The sequence below is a fragment of the Cervus canadensis genome, chromosome 21 (assembly GCF_019320065.1).
Source record: "Cervus canadensis isolate Bull #8, Minnesota chromosome 21, ASM1932006v1, whole genome shotgun sequence".
In the NCBI taxonomy this organism is placed as follows: Eukaryota; Metazoa; Chordata; class Mammalia; order Artiodactyla; family Cervidae; genus Cervus; species Cervus canadensis.
The window spans coordinates 14,557,542-14,576,957 of NC_057406.1; the positions used below are offsets into that span (position 1 = coordinate 14,557,542).

Genomic DNA, 19,416 nt, shown 5'->3' on the forward strand with positions numbered 1-19,416 from the left:
CCAGAAAATCATTTCCACTTTTCTGAATTTAGTTCCTTCGTCTGTAACATAAGAATAATAATGCCTTGTCTCTGGGGTTTCCACAGCTCCAAACAGATAATACAAAAAGGCTTTATAAGCTATGAAATACTCATCAAACATACACGTTTGCATTTGAAAGCTGCACATCAGGTGCGTGTAGAATTGAACACTGAATGGAAGAGCCCAGGAAAGTCTTCCCTCAGCTCTTCAGTCAGAACCCACTGGTGAGCTCCTAGACCAGCCTCACTGGACAAAAAGCAGGACTTGGGCCACCAACCCCCCCCCCCCCTTGTCATTAACACACTATCTGGTGGGTTCTGACATCAAAACCATACTTCAGAGGAGCTTGGGGTGTTCCTAACTAAGGGGAAAAGGGAGGCCCTAAGACTTCTCTTGTCTCCACTCTGGGCCACAAGCTGCAGCTTCTGAGAGGAGTAAACAAGCCAACCATGGCTCCTCCCACCCCTCAGGCTGGAAGTAAGATTTCCAGAAGATAAGCTGTAAAGTGAGTAATGAAAGGCCCACTGTTTCCCTGGGAACTGGGGGATCACTTTGTTTCCTGCACTCAGTGGAGAGAGAGACCTGATTTTAGCCCCCTGGAGCCACATAATGTAAATAAAGCATTACAATGTTTGGGATTATAGGGCCCTGCATGATATTTTTTATTGGAGTGGAACGGCTTTACAATGTTGTGCGGGTGTCTGCTGTCCAGCAACATGAATCAGCTCGAAGTATACACAGATCCCCTCCTTCTTGAGCTCCCCCTTCCCAACCCACCCCTCCAGGTCATCACAGAGCACCAAGCTGAGCTCCCAGTACTAAGTAGCAGTAGCAGCTTCCTACTGCCTACCTGTTTTACACATGGCACTGTTTCCTGATGGCTCAGGTAAAGAATCTGCTTGCAATGTAGGAGACACAGCAGATTCAGATTGGATCCCTGGGTCGGGAAGATCCCCTGGAGAGGGTATGACAACCCACTCTAGTATTCTTGCCTGGAGAATCCCCAAGGACAGAGGAGCCTGGCGGGCTACAGTCCAAAGGAGTCACAAGTCAGACACGACTGAACACCCAAGCACAGCACAGCCATCTCTCCGTTTGTCCCACTCTCTCCTTCTCCTGCTGTGTCCACATTACCATTTCCTTAGCAGCCCAATCAGCTCACACAATTTGTTTTTTCATGACTCGGAGTCAGCTGGCCATGATACCCCCAAGTAAAGCACAGCAAGCCTGCCCTCCCCACCCCACCCCACCCCCACCCGACCCAAGTCAGTCTCACAATGAACACCCTAGATGGCCATACTTAACTGACCAGAGATGACATGGGAAGAGAAGTGTCCTCACACCTCAGCCCTAGGTGGACCCTCTGCACTCCAGCAGAAAACCAGGGTGGAGCTGTGGACCCGCAGGAGGCCTGGGTCTACCGTGATTGCTTCTGAAACTCTGTGCCTGCATACATGTGCCATCCATCAACCATGCAAGGGCCATCGTGAGATTCTCTGGCACAGAGGTACGTAAGGCATGGCTCCATGTCTTCCATTGTTGCATAGTTCCCATGCCAACAGGGAGGGATAGCAAGCATATCTTTTCAAAAGTGTGATGAAGTGTGATCCACCAAGTCACACCCTCTCCCGTGGGCACCATATACACACTCATGCATCCTAAATGTGTGTATGCATGCATACACACATACATGTGTGTATGTGTGCATGTGAGCATCCGGGCACATGAGCAAATGTGTGTTTAGACTACAGCTTTCCCAGCCAATAGAAAAAGAGTGCACATTTTGGGAAAGTCGAATCAAATAATCAAATAAGACTATTAAGTTGATCCTGACCAGACTCTCGGGATTAAATAAGAGTAGACACATGTCAGTTGGCTCCAGTTTCTTTATGGAAAGAAGCCAATTAGGGAAATAGATTTGCTAATGACAACAAGATGGTGTGTGCTATCAGACAACTGTACTGAAAGCTTCTCAGATCTCTGCTTCTCCTTCATTTACTTGGCTGCACCAGGTCTTAGCTATGGCATGTGGGATCTTTGATCTTTATTTCAGCATGCAGGATCTTTTTTTAGTTGTGTGTAGAATCTAGTTGCAGTATGTGGGATCTAGTTTCCTGACCAGGGATCAAACCTGGGCCCCCTGCATTGGGAGTGCAGAATCTTAGCCACTGGACCACCAAGGAAATTCTTCTGCTTTCTAAAGGGAAAAAAGGCCACCTTCTCTTGGGCAGTAGCTGAAGGAAGAGATAAGTAGAAAGAGGCAGTTCTGGTTTCCAGAGAAAAACTCTCTGCTACCAAATATCTGTGTTACTTTAGGCAAGTCACCTCCCCTTCCCTGGGTCTGAATAAAGCTGGGGCATAGAATTGAATGACAGCAAAAGCCTTCCTCCTCTCCTCTTACGTTCTACCCTCCTCCTTCAAATGCTTAGTCCCTGACTTCGTAACTCTCTCAGCTTGGGAAAGCCCTCCTCACTAAGAGAAATCCTTGCTTATTGGTTCTTGAAGGAGGGTGCTGGGGATCCACAAGGCACAGAGGTGAACTGGTCCAGGGGAATTTTCCTATAGCCAATGGGAGAATCTACCTTCAAGCTACCCGCCTTTTAAGAGGTTATCAGAAATAGGTGAGGAGTGCAGACCTGGGAAACTAAATGATACCCAGGACTTTAGCATTTAATTAATAACAATGCACCTTAGTCCTTGGGTCAATTGGCTAGATATTATGCTTGTTGGTCAGCAGACAGAGACAAACAGTTCAACAACGTGACATATACAGACCTCTTATTACAACCCGTTTTACAGAGGAGGAAATTCCAGCTCAAGACAAGGGAAATGGTTTTCCAAAGCCAGCATGTATCTGTGGAGTGAACTCAATTAGAACCCAGGGTGAATGGCAAGAGGATCCTGTGAGTGTGCCTGGATGGACGGCATACTCAGTAGGTGTTGGCTACTCTTTCTAAATGCCCCTGGTGGCCTGGGTTATACCAACAGCCAGAGAGTTGAAAAGAGTTTTGACAAAAGAAGCAAGTACTTGGCCTTGGCCTCTTGGAGCTTGTTAATCTTCTTTATGCTCTAGATGACAGAAAGCTATTCGCCACTCTATCCCAACCAGGGACTTAAATGCGCAAAGACAGAAGGGCATAAGCCAGGTCAGGGGGTGGTGACTTGCAGTGATTTGTCACTGCTGTTCAGTCACTAAGTCGTGTCCAACTCTTTGAAACCCCATGGACTGTAGCACACCAGGCTTCCCTGTCCTTCACTATCTCCCAGAATTTGCTCAAATTCATGTCTATTGAGTCAGTGGTGCCATCCAACCATCTCATCCTCTGTCACCCAGTCCTTCCAATGAATATTCAGGGTTGATTTCCTTTAGGATTGACTGGTTTGATCTCCCTGAAGTCCAAGGGACTCTTTGAGAGTCTTCTTCAGCACCACAATTCAAAACCATCAATTTTTCAGCACTCAGCCTTCTTTACAGTCCAACTCTCACATCCATACATGGCTACTGGAAAAACCATAGCTTTGACCATATGGACCTTTGTTGGCAAAGTAATGTCTCTGTTTTTTAACATGCTGTCTAGGTTTGTTATAGCTCTTCATCCAAGGAACAAGTGTCTTTTAATTTCATGACTTCAGTCATGCAGTGATTGTCGCCTGACTTTTTACAAAATCCATCCATGATCCACCACCTTGAGGAACGGGTAATGGGATCTGAGTTTGCCCACAGGGAAACTAAGTCTCAAAGGTCTTCTGTGATCTGAACAGTAGGTCTCACATCACCCAGCTGGTCAGTAAGCAGACATGGATACAGAGACCAGCTCATCTACCTGAGTGAGAAGGAACGTGCCAGTGGAAACAGATACCTCTAGGGTAAGCCCAGCAATCAGTTCAGTTCAGTCGCTCAGTCATGTCCAACTCTTTGCAACCCCATGGGCTGCATCATGCCAGGTTTCCCTGTCCATCACCAACTCCTGGAGCTTGCTCATACTCATGTCCATTGAGTCAGTGATGCCATCCAACCATCTCATCCTCTGTCATCCCCTTCTCCTGCCTTCCATCTTTCCCAGCATCAGAGTCTTCTCGAATGAGTCAGTTCTTCGCATCAGGTGGCCAAAGTATTGGATTTTCAGTTTCAGCATCAGTCCTTCCAATGAATATTCAGGACTGATTTCCTTTAGGATTGACTGGTTGGATCTCCTTGCAGTCCAAGGGACTCTTAAGAGGCTTCTCCAACACCACAGTTCAAAAGCACCAATTCTTTGGTGCTCAGTTTTCTTTATAGTCCAACTCTCACATCCATACTTGACTACTGGAAAAACCATAGCTTCGACTAGATGGACCTTTATCAGCAAAGTAATGTCTCTCTTTTTTAACATGCTGTCAAGTTTGGTCATAGCTTTTCTTCCTAGGATCAGTTGTCTTTTAATTTCGTGCCTGAAGTCACCATCTGCGGTGATTTTGGAGCACAGAACAATAAAGTCAGTCACTGTTTCCATTGTTTTTCCATCTATTTGCCATGAAGTAATGGGACTGGATGCCATGATCTTAGTTTTCTGAATGTTGAGTTTTAAGCCAGCTTTTCCCCTCTCTTCTTTCACTTTCATCAAGAGGCTCTTTAGTTCTTCTTCACTTTCTGCCATAAGGGTGGTATCATCTGCATATCTGAAGTTATTGATATTTTTCCCAGCAATCTTAAGCCAGTTTGTGCTTCATCTAGCCTGGCATTTAGCATGATATACTCTGTATATAAGTTAAATAAGTAGGGTGACAATATACAGCTTTGATGTACTCCTTTTCTGATTTGGAACCAGTCTGTTGTTCCATGTCCAGTTCTAACTGTTGCTTCTTGACCTGACCCCTCTAGGGTAGGTTTGGCCCACCTCTGGGAGGGCTTGGTTAAGGGAGGCTGAGGGTAGCTGAGGATACCTTTTTGAGCGTAACAGAGGGGCAGCTGTGTCCTGGAGCCGTGCCTTTGAGCCGGGCCGTGAACGTCTGTCTGGAGCAGGGATTAATCTGGCCTTCGGACACATAGTTGGCAACCATTGAGGACTGTCTTAGCAAACATGTTGACCTGATGCTTCAGTGTGTTCTCATCTGTATAAATCTCAGGTCACTCAGATATTTCTCCATCTTTTTAAAATGCATTCTGACCCATATATCTTCTGTGCTCAGTCTGCAGACCTCAGCTCACACACAAGCCCAGACCTCCTGGGAGACATGAAGCCTGACTTCGGGTCAATCACAGCCCTGGACACAGGGAAGAGACGTCGGACTTTGAACTAAGAAAACTCAGTGATGAAAACAACAAGTCAAATCACCTGGAGGCATTTTTTTTTTCATTCTGTTGAAGAATTATTGGCAAAATTTTTCTGAATATTGAGATGAGTTAATATATGTCAGGCAGTGTGAAAATTGTTCAGTCGTGTCTGACTCTTTGCGATCCCACGGACTGCAACCTGCCAGGCTCCACTGTCCATGGAATTCTCCAGGCAAGAATACTGGAGTGGGTTGCCATTTCCTTCTCCAATATGTCAGGCAAGTTTTCCCTAAAAAAAAAAGTTTAATGTTTTTAATCTATCTCAGCACTTCTGTGTAACAATATAGAAAGAGGATGGGCTTAGGAACGTCATAAATTCAAGACAAGTGTAAAAACATGAAGCCATATGTTTAAAGCGCATTTTGAAGCACTTACCAGTACTCTTCACACAATCATAACAGCTCACGTTTTCGAGAACCTACCATGTGTGAGACTCTTAATTTAAACATTTCTACTCACACTGCTTCTCACAGCAACCCTATGAAGTAGGTGTGTGTTATTACAACTTCTGCGGTAAAATGTGGACACTGAGCACTTCCCCGGCAGTCCTGGTTAAGACTCTGTGTTTCCACTGCAGGGTGTGTGGGTTCAATTCCTGATGGGGATACTAAGATCCCACATGCCATGGTGAGTGAATTAGAAACCAAAGTTGAAAACAATAAAACATGGACACCAAGCCACCGACACTTTAAGGAACTTGTGAAAGAATTCACAAGTGAAAGTCGCTCAGCCGTGTCTGACTGTATGCAACCCCATGGACTGTAGCCCACCAGGATCCTCTGTTTAAGGGATTCCCCTGGCAAGAATACTGGAGTGGGATGCCACTTCCTCCTCCAAGGGATCTTCCTGACCCAGAGATCAAACCTGGGTCTCCCTCATTGCAGGCAAATTCTTTACCATCTGAGCCACAAGGGAAGCCCAACACTGCATTGGCCAGGAATCGAAACCGGGACAGCTGCTTGGAAGGCAGCTATGCTCACCACTATACCACCAACACAACTCTGCAAGAATTCACAAGAAAGTCCGAATTCAAACCTACGGCCTAGGGCGTGGATGCCGGAACAACCACCCTGGGAAAAGTGTCATATTATTCCCACTCTACAGAGGAGAAAAATGAGCCCAAGAAGGCAAAGCAACTTTACCAAGCCTGCCTAGCCAGTTAGTGGGGTTGAAGGAGTGTTCTTTTCCAAGAGGTGGGCTTTGGGGGAAGGACTGCAGGAGGGTGGCAGGGGCCAGCCCTTGCTCTGTGCGGAGGGTTGTGAAGTCAGCTGGCAGCCAGGCGTCTCGGGTGGGATTGTCCTTCGCCCCCGCCATGGGGAGCTGGCCTCGGGCGGGCGGTTTGAGGTAGACAGGCAAGAAACAAAGAGTATCAAGGGGGAAAATCGGGCTGCCTTTGTCTTCAGTTGGCAGCTGGCAAAGCCCTGACCTTTAAGACTTCAAAGGAAGTGCCTGCCCCCGTCATCACCCACAGACTGCATTTTGGACACTGGAAAATGTTGATCGCCACTCTTGGGCTCTGCCCTGGTCCTGTAGGAATAACAACCTCGACCACTGTTTACTGAGCCCAGGTATGTGCCAGATGCTACGCTCACCCTTATGGGACTCTGAGTCCTGTATCGCTTCTCTGAAGCGGGCAGCACTGGTGCTATCTCCCTTTAGTTGATCAAGAGATGGAGAATCAGAGAGGTGAGGTGACTTGCCCAGGGTCATCCAGCTAGTAAGCTCAGAGCCAGAATATTCTCACTGTGCCATCTTGATTCTCAGAAATCAAGTCTGAGATGAAGCTTCCATTCTGCCTCCCTAGCTGGTCTACTCATGGTCTTCCTGATTCCAAGGTGGCAATTCCTTTCTTCCAGTACTCAGGATAAAAATCGTGACCTTGACCTCTCTGTCTCTCACACTGTCTGCATCCAATCCCATTGGCTCTACCTTCCAAATAGACTCAGATTATGATATACCTCACCTCTCCCACTGCCACCAACCTGATCAAAGCCAGCCTCGCCCCCTGGAAGTTCTGAAAAAGTTTCTATCCAGTCTCCACGCATCTACCATTGCTCCCAAGAGCCCATTCCCAATGCTGCCCTCAGCACGACACTGTTAACCCAGATACCTGGTCAGGAGGCCACCTCCCATGATGTCAGCTTTCTCTGGAAGGAAAGTCAAGGTCCTTGCAACGGTCCTCACAGCCCATGAAGAGTCTGCATTCCCCAAGACCCTGGTCGTCATCTATTTCATTGGTTACTACACTTCCCTCTTGGGACCTGTCTCCAGCTGTGCCCTTTGCCCTCAGTTCTTCTTGCCCAGATGGCGATAAACATCACTCCCCCACCTGCTCAGTAAATAGTGGTTGAGGTTATTATTCCTACAGGATCAGGACATAGCCAAAGAGTAGCAATTAACATTTTCCAGTCCCCAGTGTTTTTACACAAAGGCCACCCTCTTGGTAAGGCCTTCTGACTCCTTCCACTTGGAATTAAGCATCCGCTCTGAAAGTCCCAGTCTCCCCAGGCGGCTGTGTGTCTCCCAGACTGTTCAGCACTTATCATCAGGTAACGTATTGTATATTTCATTATCTGTCTTACTTGGTCTGTAGACAGGAAATACTCCACAAAAGCCTCTCCCAGTAGAATGTCAGTGTCACAGGGGAAGAAGTTTTTGTCTGTTTGATTCACTATTGTATTCCCAGCATGGAGAACAATTCCTGGTACTTTGTAGGCACTCAAAAAATAGGAGGTATGAATGAATGAATGGAAAAAAAGGCCTTTTTCTACCTTAGAAGGAGAAGAGACTTAAGGGGAAAAAAAAAGCCTATCTATGCAGGGCTGTCCTTAGATGGCTTCCCAGGTGGCACAGTGGTTAAAAACCTGCCTGCCAATGCAGGAGACACTGGTTTGATCTCTGGGTCAGGAAGGTCCCCTGGAGAAGGGCATGGCAACCCACTCCAGTATTCTTGCCTGGGAAATCCCATGGACAGAGGAGCCTGGTGGGGCTACAGTCCACGGGGTCACAACGAGTCAGAGATGACTGAGTGACTAAACACGCACATCCTTAAACAGGGTCTCCCAAACCTGATTACACAGATTCCGCTCTGACTTATTGACTAGCTTCCAGGTCTGGGAGGCCTGAGACAGAGGGCAAGCTAGAGGTTCTGAGACTTACATATAGATTCTGGACATGGGCAAGAAGGAGGACGCCCTCACACAGGTGCCAGCAGAGGCCAGGCCAGTTGATCTCAAAACCCTCCCCTTGTCCCCTGGTGGCAGATCAGAAGGAACAAGGTACAAGAAGGCACAACAAGATTGTTTCTTCCTGCCAGTTGCAGGTCCTAAAACTGTAGCCAGGAGACCTGCATTTGGGTCTGGGTACTTGAACCCCTTGGACTGCAAGTGTTGCAGGAAGCAGGACCCCTTCCTGGGCCCAAAACTGGGCTCTTGTCTAACACTCGGAAATGAATGGTCCAAGGAGACACATGTGCCAATGAAGGAAGAGATTTTATTGGGAAAGGGCACCCGGGTGGAGAGCAGGAGGGTCAGGGAACCCAGGAGAACAGCTCTGCCACATGGCTTGCAGTCTCAGGTTTTACAGTGATGGGATTAGTTTCCGGGTTGTCTTCAGCCAATCATTCTGACTCAGAGTCCTTCCTGGTGGTGTACACCTTGTTCAGCCAAGATGGATGCCAGAGAGAAGGATTCTGGGAGGTGGTCAGACATGTGGTGTCTCCTTTTGACCTTTCTGAACTCTTCCGGTTGGTGGTGGCTTATTAGTTCCATGTTCCTTAGCAGGACCTCCTGTCGTAAAACAACCCATGCAAATAGTTACTATGGTGCCTGGCCAGGGTGGACGGTTTCAGTCACTGTGCTTCCCCTAACAACCGGAGATCCAACCAGTCCATCCTAAAGAAAATCAGTCCTGAATATTCATTGGAAGGACTGATGCTGAAGCTGAAACTTCAATACTTTGGCTATGTGATGGGAAGAACTGTCTCATTGGAAAAGACCCTGATGCTGGGAAAGACTGAAGGCAGGAGGAGAAGGGGGTGACAGAAGATGAGATGGTTGGATGGCATTACCTACTCAGCGGACATGAGTTTGAGCAAGCTCCAGGAGTTGGTGATGGACAGGGAAGCCTGGCGTGGTGCAGTCCATGGGGTCACAAAGAATCAGACACGACTGAGCGACTGAACTGAACTTGCCAGGTATCTTTAGGGAGAGCATCTCTCCTCTCCGAGTCTTGATTAACTGCTTAAGACATGGAGGCTCACCATACATGCCCTCATCAGCTGGCTCACAAGTTCTTTGTAAGCTATCAAGTTATGTTTAAACACGAAGGACTTTTAAATTCTTTTTTTTTTTTGGATGTGCCCTGCAGTTCTTGGGGCCTTAATTCCCCAACCAGGGCCGAACCCGTACCCCAGAAGTGGAAGCATGGACTCCTAATTGCTGGACTGCCAGGGAATTCCCTAGGCTTCTAACAAAAGATCTTGCTGCCTAGATTGTTGCAAGGATGATACTGTGACATTTCAGAGGGGAAGGAAGGATCAGCGAGCTGGCTGCGTTTTCCCCATCACCTGGTGCCAGGTGTGGGAGCAGGGTGGGAGAATGAGTACAGCTACAGGAAAATAGCTGTTTGGGGCCTGCTTTCCCTCCCACCCTGGCATGGGGTCACTGTATACTCAGTGGAGACAGTAATGATCTCCGGTTCATCATAAAGGTCATAAAATAGATTCACAGCCCTTAACAATTCAGCTGGAATCACCAGGCACAGCCTGAGGCAGGGCTGCCTTTGTGTGAATGACATCTCTCATTTATTCATCAGCTCCCCTAGGGAAGGCGCGCTGACTGGATGTTTGGCCCTGATGGGGGACAATGCGGCAAGTATTTATAGCTCTGCCTTCACACCTGCAGGGCCGGGATTCTGCGCATGCGCAGAACATAGACCGGCCTCAAGCCGTCTTCCCTTCTCGCATCAGTTTAAGGAGAAGGATGCCTATTGAGCTTTCGACCGAGGTTTCTGCCGGAATGGGTGGAAGGGCTGGCTCCAGGTGGAAGGGAGGAGGTTAAGCCCTGTCCAGAAAGAGTAAAAAAGTGGACAGGGGCTTGGCTTATGCTGGTCTGAATTCTTAGTCACATGACCTTCAGCAAGCCTACGAAACTCAATTTCTCCTCCAGAAAAGCTGAGATAATAATAATAATACCTACCACGCATGGCTTTTGAGAGTCTTAAATATGAAAACTATGTGAAACAACTGGCACATGTAAGTAAGTAGATAAACAGTCACTGTTTGTCGTTGTTGAGTCTTGTTGCAGTGAAAATGCACCCCCACGGGGAACAGCGAGACAGTCTGTGATACTGCACTGAATTAAACATCACCAGGTGCCAACCTGAGCGCATGACAGGCGCCCTTCGCCCCCGGGGCTCGGGGGAGGGGGCAGGACAATAGGATGTCTGTCTGAATTCACAGAAGCCCCACCCCAACCCGCCACCCACTGCGGAGCTGCTCTGTCTGGGCAACGGAAAACTCCATCTCTGCATGTGCCTGCCCATTTGTGCATCCTCTCAGCCTGTTTAGGGATTGGAGGAGATTTCCCTACAATTTAATTCACATTTATTACGTCCTTAGGAGGTAGGCCTATAGTAGGCTAACGAGGATACAAAATAGGTAAAACCCAGGTCTGCCTTAAAAAAGCAATAGGATGGCTGTGTGTGTGTAGATATAAATTCATATATATATATATGTTTACGTATATATATATGTTTAGGGCTTCCCTGGTGGCTCAGACCAGAAAGAATCTGCCTGCAGTACAGAAGACTCAGATTCGATCCCTAGGTTGGGAAGATCCCCTGGAAAAGGGAATGGCCACCCACTCCAGTATTCTTGCCTGGAGAATTCCATGGACAGAGGGCCACAGTCTGGGGGTTGCAAAGAGTTGGACATGACTAAACGACTAACACACATACATACGTAAACTCAGTGTTTTAAAGCAGCATGAAATTTGGGAAATCAGGTCTCCCTGGTGGAGAGGGCATTTGCAGATGGCCTTGGTGGGGCAGTTCTGACTTGCACATGGGATGAATACAGACTCCCTCTGGCTAAAAGAGACAGGCCCCTCAGCTTTTCCCACAACATGTGTGTTGTGTTCAGTCCCTCAGTTGTGCCTGATTCTTTTATGACTCCATGGACTATAACTTGCCAGGCTCCTCTATCCACTGGGTTTTCCAGGCAAGAATGCTGGAATGGGTTGCCATGCCCTCCTCCAGGGAATCTTCCCAACCCAGCGATCAAACCTGCATTTCTTGCTGCATCTCCTGCACTGGCAGGTGGATTCTTTACCACTAGTGCCACCTGGGAAACCCCTCCTCCCCTGGCAAAACAGAAATGCCTCCTCTGAAAAAGAAATAAAGATGATGTCTTTTGAAGGAAGACAATTCTGGAAGATTAGTTTCCAGCCCAAGAGATAAAGGAAATGTGTGAATAAAAGAAATAAGACAGTGACTTTGGAGATGGTTGGGTGGAGGTGATGGAGGCAGGGAGCTGGAAGGTCTTACTGGGTTCAGGGGGTGGGGTAGGGGTGGGAAGCCCGTGCATTGGGGGGGCCCACAGGGGCTGGGGTATAGGCTAGGGCTCTGGGGACTGCAAGGGAGGGGATTCTATAAAGAGGTCAAGGTCCAAGCTTGGAGAATCTGGTGCAGCTGGATGAAATACTGGCCTTCATTTCATCTTTGATCCTAGGAGAAACAGGACCAGCAAAATGCTTGGAGAAGACTTAGCCCCCAGTGTGGAGGAAGCCATGGAGTGAAGAGAAATGGGAACAGAAAAACCTGCAGGTTGTTCTCAAAACCAGGCCAGAGGGGATGGCCGCGGGAATGGAGAAGACGAAGGGACAGTTGGACACAGTTTGGAGCTAGACCCAATGCAAACAACACATCCCAGCCCTTCCCAGCCTCTCCCTCCCCACTGCCAGATCTCCTGGAGACCCAGCAGCACCTGCCCCCTCTGCTTCCTCCCGCCCACCTTCTCCCGCACATCCGGCAGGGTCCCCGCCCCCTCCTCTGCTCAGGAAAGGGCTCTCATGAAGGTCACCAAGGTCCTCCCATGGCCTCTTCTTCAGCCCCGTCTTCTGCGTGGAACTTGATATCGCTGACCTTTCACTCTCTGGAACTCTTCCCTCTTAGCTTCTGCCCCCAGACACCCTCCTGGTCCATGCCCACTTTCTGGCCCTTTCTCTTTCCCCCTTTTCCTCCTCTGTGTCCTGATTTTCTTCCTTTTGTGTCTCCAGCAGAACATTTTCCCAGAGTATGTCTTCTTCGCTCTCTGTCCTCACACCCATAGTGATGTCTCCAATCTCTCACCACAAAGTCAGCAGTTACATCTCCCTGGTCTGTGTTATACCTCCGTTCCCAACACTGGACTCACACCGGAAGGACTTTGCAACTGTACAGTCCTAGAGGACATCAAAGCCAAGATGGCTTTTCCTCAAGATCACCTCCTCCTTCCTTCCCTGTTTCTGTTAATAGACCACCATCCCCCTAAGCACCTACCCTCAGAATTCCAGAGCCTTGGAGATGCTCCTCCCTTACCCTTCCCATCATGAAAGGTGAATGGCACCCTATCACAGAATAAGTGACCCCAGCCTCAAAGTGAAGTAGGATGGCAGGGCCCTTTCTGTAGACTCCTGACTTGGAGTCCAGTAGAGGTGGGAAGTTGAGGAGGCTTGTCCTAGGGTCACGGTCAGGGGCATTGGGCGTTCTGCACAGAGCTGACTGGATGGATCTGAATATTCTTTAGCAGTCCACACGTTGTAGTGACTGCCAATGTTTATCACCTCATGTCACTTCTTTGCTCAAAACGCTCTTTAAAATATACCCATTTCCTTAGAAAGGTTACCAAAATGTGGGACACAGAAGATTTTAGAACTTAAAACCAAATTAACATTAATTTTCATAGCCAGCAACTTTATTGATTAATTCAGTTCTTTTGATGCTTCTGATAAAATCAAGGAGAAACTATTAAATTCTAATCTGTATACCATCTTTTAACGCTTGATAAATCTCATTCTAACAACAGTAGACAGGCCATATTTTCCCATTAAACCTCTAAAATATCTTTTAAGCATTTCAGACTTGATCTTTTTATTTATCAGAGAACTTGGGAAAGTAATAAAGGTATTTGCTGCTGTTCCCACTCTTCATTCAACAGACAGTCCTGGCCAATGAATAAGTGATAAGAAAAAGAAAGAAGAGGCATAAGAGGTAGAAAAAGAAGATCATAATATATAAAATAATGATTCACATAGCCCAAGAAAATCAACAGGCTACTGTAACAGCAATAACCAGCCAGAAAATGTCTTTGAAAGTAAGTAACATTTATAATAAGATAATAAACTCACAAAGAATCCACAAATAAAAATGTCATTTAAAATAGGAACTAAAAACTTTAAAGAAACTGCAAGTGAATGAAAATGCACAAGACCTACATGGAAAGAATTGATAAAATAGCCAGTAGGACATTAAAAAAAATTAGTTAAATGGAAATCTATACTACTGCCATGCGAAGAAACACATAAAAATTCCAATTCTCCCTCACATCACATATAAAGTTTACATAATTTCAATGTAAATCCTGAGAAGATAACACTAAAATGTGTAGGAATAATAAGTCTATGGAGAATTCAGAAACAGAGCACACATATAAAAAGGAATTTGGTTTATCATAGAAGAGGCTTCACAAATCAATAATAAAAGGATCAATTATGTAATAGACAGTGATAGCAAATTTGAAAAACATAGAGACAAGTAAAATTAGAACTCAAATTCAAACTGTTTTGCAAAAATAACTTCCAAGTAGATTCAAAGTCTACAGGTGAAAGACAAAACTGTGAAACTATTAGAAGAAACTTCGGGGGCTAGCTCTGTGTTTTTTAATTGAATGAAGCTTTGTTAGGCAAGATGCATATGCATATAGCATAAGGGGAAACACTTTGGATTTGACCACGTAAAAGAGGAAATATTTTGTTCCGAGAAAGACTCTCTACACAAATCTGACAGTTGCCAGACAGGGAAAGTATGTTGTAAAACACATGACTGATTGTAATGCAGAATATATAAGAAACTTATGTAAATCTGCAAGCAGCAGCCAGGAAATCCACGAGAAAATGGGTCAAGAAAACATAGAGACAATTTATAGAAAGTGAAAGCTGACAAGATAATGCACCTGTGAACAAGTATTCAACTCGATCACTGATCAGGAAAATATGAAATCAAGTAATAATTTGAGATACCACTTATGATATTGGCAAAAATAGGAAGGCACATCAAGTATTGGGATAATATCAAATACTGGGAAAATGGAAACTCACACACTTGGGAGATAGGCATGTGAGCCAGTGTAGCCATTTTAATGTAAAATGTACAGGATTTGGTCAAGTGTGCAGGTACCCAGAAACTTTACTCCTTACAGCTTCACTCAGACATACAGAGAGACATGTGCACAAACATTTTTACAGCAAAGTGTTGGAAACAACTTTTGGAAACCAAACCAGAGAGTTAATCTCAAAATTCAACCTGGTGCAAATTAGGGGGAAAATAAAAATACATTCTAAGGCTGAATACAAATGGCTTCTTGAATCCTCTGAGCTTCAGATTTCTAGAATGAAGGATGGTGAGTTGCACCTAGGTGGCTTTAAAACTAAGCCTTTCATTGCCATGTCTATTTTATTCCAAAAACTAGACTTGAAGACTATTATGGACTGAATTGTGTTTCCCAAAATTCACAGGTGGAAGCTCTAACCAACTGTGTGACATTATTTGGAGATAGGGCCCTTTACGGAGGTAGTTAAGGTTAAATCAGGGCTTCCGTGGTGGCTCAGACAGTAAAGAATCTGCCTGCAATGCAGGAGACCTGGGTTCGATCCCTGGCTCAGGAAGAACCCCTGGAGAAGGGAATGACAACCCACTCAAGTATTTTCATCTGGAGAATTCCATAGACAGAGGAACCTGGTGGGCCGCAGCCCACGGTGTCACAAAGAGTCTGACATGACTGAGCAACGTTCACTACTACTACTAAGGTTAAATTAGGTCGTAAGGATAAAACCCTAATCCAATAAGACTGGTGTCCTCTTGAGAAAAAGGGAGAGACACCAGGAATAAGAACACACGGAAGAAGGCCACGTGAGGACATGGAGAACGTGGCTGTCTGTTAGCTAAGGCAAGAGGTCTCACCAGGAGCCAACACTGTGGCCTACTTCATCTTGATTTTCAGCTTCTGTAACTGTAAGAAAATTAATTTCTCTTAAGCCACTATGATATTCTATATGGCAACCCAAACAGAGTAATAAAAAAGAGTATCTATAACTGATAGAAAATGACCAAGTATGGGTCTAACAAATTTTTAAATGCAATTTTCAATTCATTTTAGTAAATGAATTGGAAATTTAGTAAATTTTAGTAAAGACCACCCTATGAGGCTCCAGTGCAAATTTTAATCTGAAAAAAACTGCACCCTCCTCTACACAAATTTGTGCCCATCTTTCTATTTAACATGTATTGTTGTTATTTATCATTAATCATTCAGACTTTCTTATGTGTTTTTATGGGCCACTGATTTTTTTTATATGATATCAAGCAAAGTATTTTCTTTCTTCCAATACAAAGCCTTTTGATAGAGCAGGAAAGGTGATTTGGAGACAGAATATAAAGTGGGATTCCAAAGTAAGAGACGATAATATTTTCCACAAAGAACTTTCCACAGATTAGTTAGTGGCAGAAAGTAGCAAACACATATGCAAACTAGATCGTAACAAAGACCTTTATGGACATGTGCAGGCTTACCTGTCCCTCCACCCATGGCCCTCCCACCTCCTAATAAAATCCAAAAAAGATAAGATGTGCGTTGGATTGTCTAAAACCCATGTAGAAGGGTTGGGCAGAAAGCTGAATTCAAAAGGCCATGAGGGGACTTCCTTGGTGGTTAAGTGGTTAAGAATCCACTTTGCAATGCAGGAGACATGAGCTGGAGAGCTAAGATCCCACATGCCCTGAGGCAACTAAGCCTGTGACCCACAGCTACTGATCTGCAAACCGCAGGTAGAGAAGCCCAAGCGCCACAAATGAAGAGCTAGTGCAGCCAAAATATTTTTAAAAAAGGAAAAAAAAAAAAAAAACCCCACCACTGAGTGTTATGAATAGTGTATTTTGCTTCAGCATCTGAAAAGATGAACATTTTGCACTAAGGCCAAATAGATCGTGTGTGGATAATTACCTCACATCTGGTTTCAGGCCTCCAGGAGAGACTTACAACGTGGCCACCACCAGGCTGGGTGGGGTAAATGCCAATGATTCTAATTCACTCAGTTGAGAATCTAGAAAATCATGAAGAGTCACTGGGAAGAATACACGATGGGGCAGGAGGGGATAGCAACACTTTATCAATGAGGAACCTGAAGTCTGCAGAAAATAAGGGCTCAAGGAAGCTTGTGATCACCTGCAGGGGCGGAGCTCTGTGATCACATGTGGGGGCGGGGCTTTGTGATCACATGAGGGGCGGGGCTCTGTCATCACATGTCGGGGCGGGCCTCCACCATCACCTAAAGGGAGCAGAGACTGTACTCTGGCAACCACATCCTCTGTCACACGTCAGTGCTCACCATCAGATCCCTGATGATTCCACTTGGTGAGGACATTGAATGCTCAGTGGTGCTGATTAGCGGGGCCTTCCCTGATGGCTCAGCAGTAAAGAATTCGCAGGCAATGCAGGAGATGGGGATTCAAGCCCTGGGTTGGGAAGATCCCCTGGAGGAGGGCATGGCAACCCACTCTAGTATTCTTGCCTGGAGACTCCCATGGACAGAGAAGCCTGGTGGGCTATGATCCATAGGGTTGCAAAGAGTTAGACACACAGCTGAAAAGACTGAACACGCACACACATGCTAATTAGAAATTTTTCTTGAGAATTATGTGCTCAGTCGCTCAGTGATATCCAACTCTGCGACCTATGGATTGTAGCCTGCCAGGCTCCTCTGTCCATGGGATTCTCCAGGCAAGAATACTGGAGTGGGTTGCCATGCCCTCCTTCACAGAATCTCCCCAACCCGGGAATAGAACCCATATCTCTGGGGTCTCCTGCATTATAAGCAGTTTCTTTACCCATTGAGCCACCTGGGAAGCCCATTAGCACACTAAGACCCTGTAAATCTTGTTCCCATTGAGAATGATTAACTCTAGTTAAACTCTAAAATTAGAGTTTATTTATAAACTCTGTAGAGTCTGACTCTAGTGCCTGCTAGTGCAGTAAGTATTTTACATAAGTTGTATTTAGTGAGTACCAAATATTTGCATATCAGAAGTGGTAGGTGGGAAGGAGCAAAGATTGGATATTAAGATGATTAATTTGGCTTCTGCCCTCCGAGGGACACCCAGGCTGACTGGGAAGTCAGATTCACACATAGTATAAGAAGTGTCCAAAAGAAAGAACTACAGGCCAGTTATGAGAAAAGCCTTAGAAAAGAGTAGAATGAAACTTTCAAGATGGAGCCTTGGGGGTAAGAAAGATGGACAGCTTTAAAAATCTCATGCCATTCATTTGTTATGCAGTAGCTTAGAGTCCTAAGGCATATCCAAATTATACACATAATGGCTGATCACCAACAATTAATTATGATGTTATATATTCAGGTAGGGAGATAGATTGAAGGAGAGGAGAGAATAAGGTCTTTACCTTATTTACTGAGTCAGAAACTGTGCAAATGGTTTGCAAAATGGGTAGAGTTGAGACAGGAAGGCTTCCTGGAGAAAGGTTGTCATTTGCCGAAATTCCAAGAAGAGAGATGAAGCAATGCAGTTGCCAGTACGTAAAGAGTCCACCTTTAATTGTGTGGCTTCCAAGAATCTGGTCCGGCCAGCAAGAGCGTAATAGCTTCTGTAGTTTTTCCTGTCCTTGGGAGAAGCCATGGACCTGGTATGGGAGAAGCAGCCTGCTGTGAATGCCTGGGGGGAGGGACCCTTGTCAAGGTGCCCTTCCTTCCATCCTGTCTCCAAGCTCTCCATTCAGCTCTATTTAGGAGGTGTAGAAGACAACTAGGAGACAGCCCAGCTCAGGAAGACAGGCTGGATTCCAAGATGCCATGTACAGCAGTAAAAAGTAGTCATATAGCCCAGTCTGACCTTTTGCCAAGAGTCAGAGTTTGTAAGACTTTAAATCTTATGAACAGAAAACAGTTTTCTTAGGAGGCACCAGAGGGAGACTAGACACTAAGACCTGATTGACTGAGGTCAGAAAATCCCCAACAATTGTTAGGACGTGTAAGTGACTCTTAAGATGGGCTGAGTGATGAGCAGAGTGTTGGTGGAGAGGAGAAAGGGGTGGGAGAAGGGAGGGTGACTGGAGGTAAAGGTGCCCTGTGGAACTAAAGTTCTCATGAATCATGTGGTTTCTCTGGTGGTCCAGTGACTAAGGCTCTGCGCTCCCAATTCAGAGGGCCTGGGTTTGATCCCTGGTCAGGAAACTAGATCTCACATGCCACAGCTGAAGACTTCTCAGGCCACAACTAAAGATCCCACATGCAGCAAAAAGATCTAGGATCTCCTATGCTGCAATTAAGACCTGACAGAGACAACTAAATAAATTAATTAATAAAAAGTACTCATGAATCAGAGAGCCCCCTTGGATGGCACTGCTTACCCGAATAAGGTTAGTTATTGCATTCTTCACGTCATATAGTTACCATTTTGTCCTCGTGATGGTAGTGGTGAGAGCGTTAAAGTTCTACACTCATAGCTGCCTTCAAGTATGACAAAATGTTGTTAACAGTAGTCAGCATGCAATATGTTTGGTCCCCAGAACTTCTTCCTCCATGGATGCAGTTTAACATATTGCCATAGGGCTGGGATTGGGGTGGAGGTTCACAAAAATATAATGTAAACTAGGAATCAACCAGTTTGGTGGTAAGAAATAAAAGCCATTGTGGAGAGAGACTTTCAGCATTTGCTCAGACTTCAGTTAAAGTAGAGGAAGTTCATCCAACTCTTTTCTACCGGGTCAGCAGGGTGGGGGGGTGGAGAGGGGTGAAAAGGCAAGCATTCCCAAT

At 45.8% G+C, this 19,416-nt stretch overlaps 1 non-coding gene across 1 annotated transcript; it reads right to left on the reverse strand.

The window, feature by feature from the left end:
- Window positions 1-2,131: 2,131 nt before the first annotated feature.
- TRNAG-CCC lies at window positions 2,132-2,204 on the reverse strand. The gene has a single exon. It is a non-coding gene; the product is annotated as a tRNA-Gly (tRNA).
- Window positions 2,205-19,416: the final 17,212 nt, after the last annotated feature.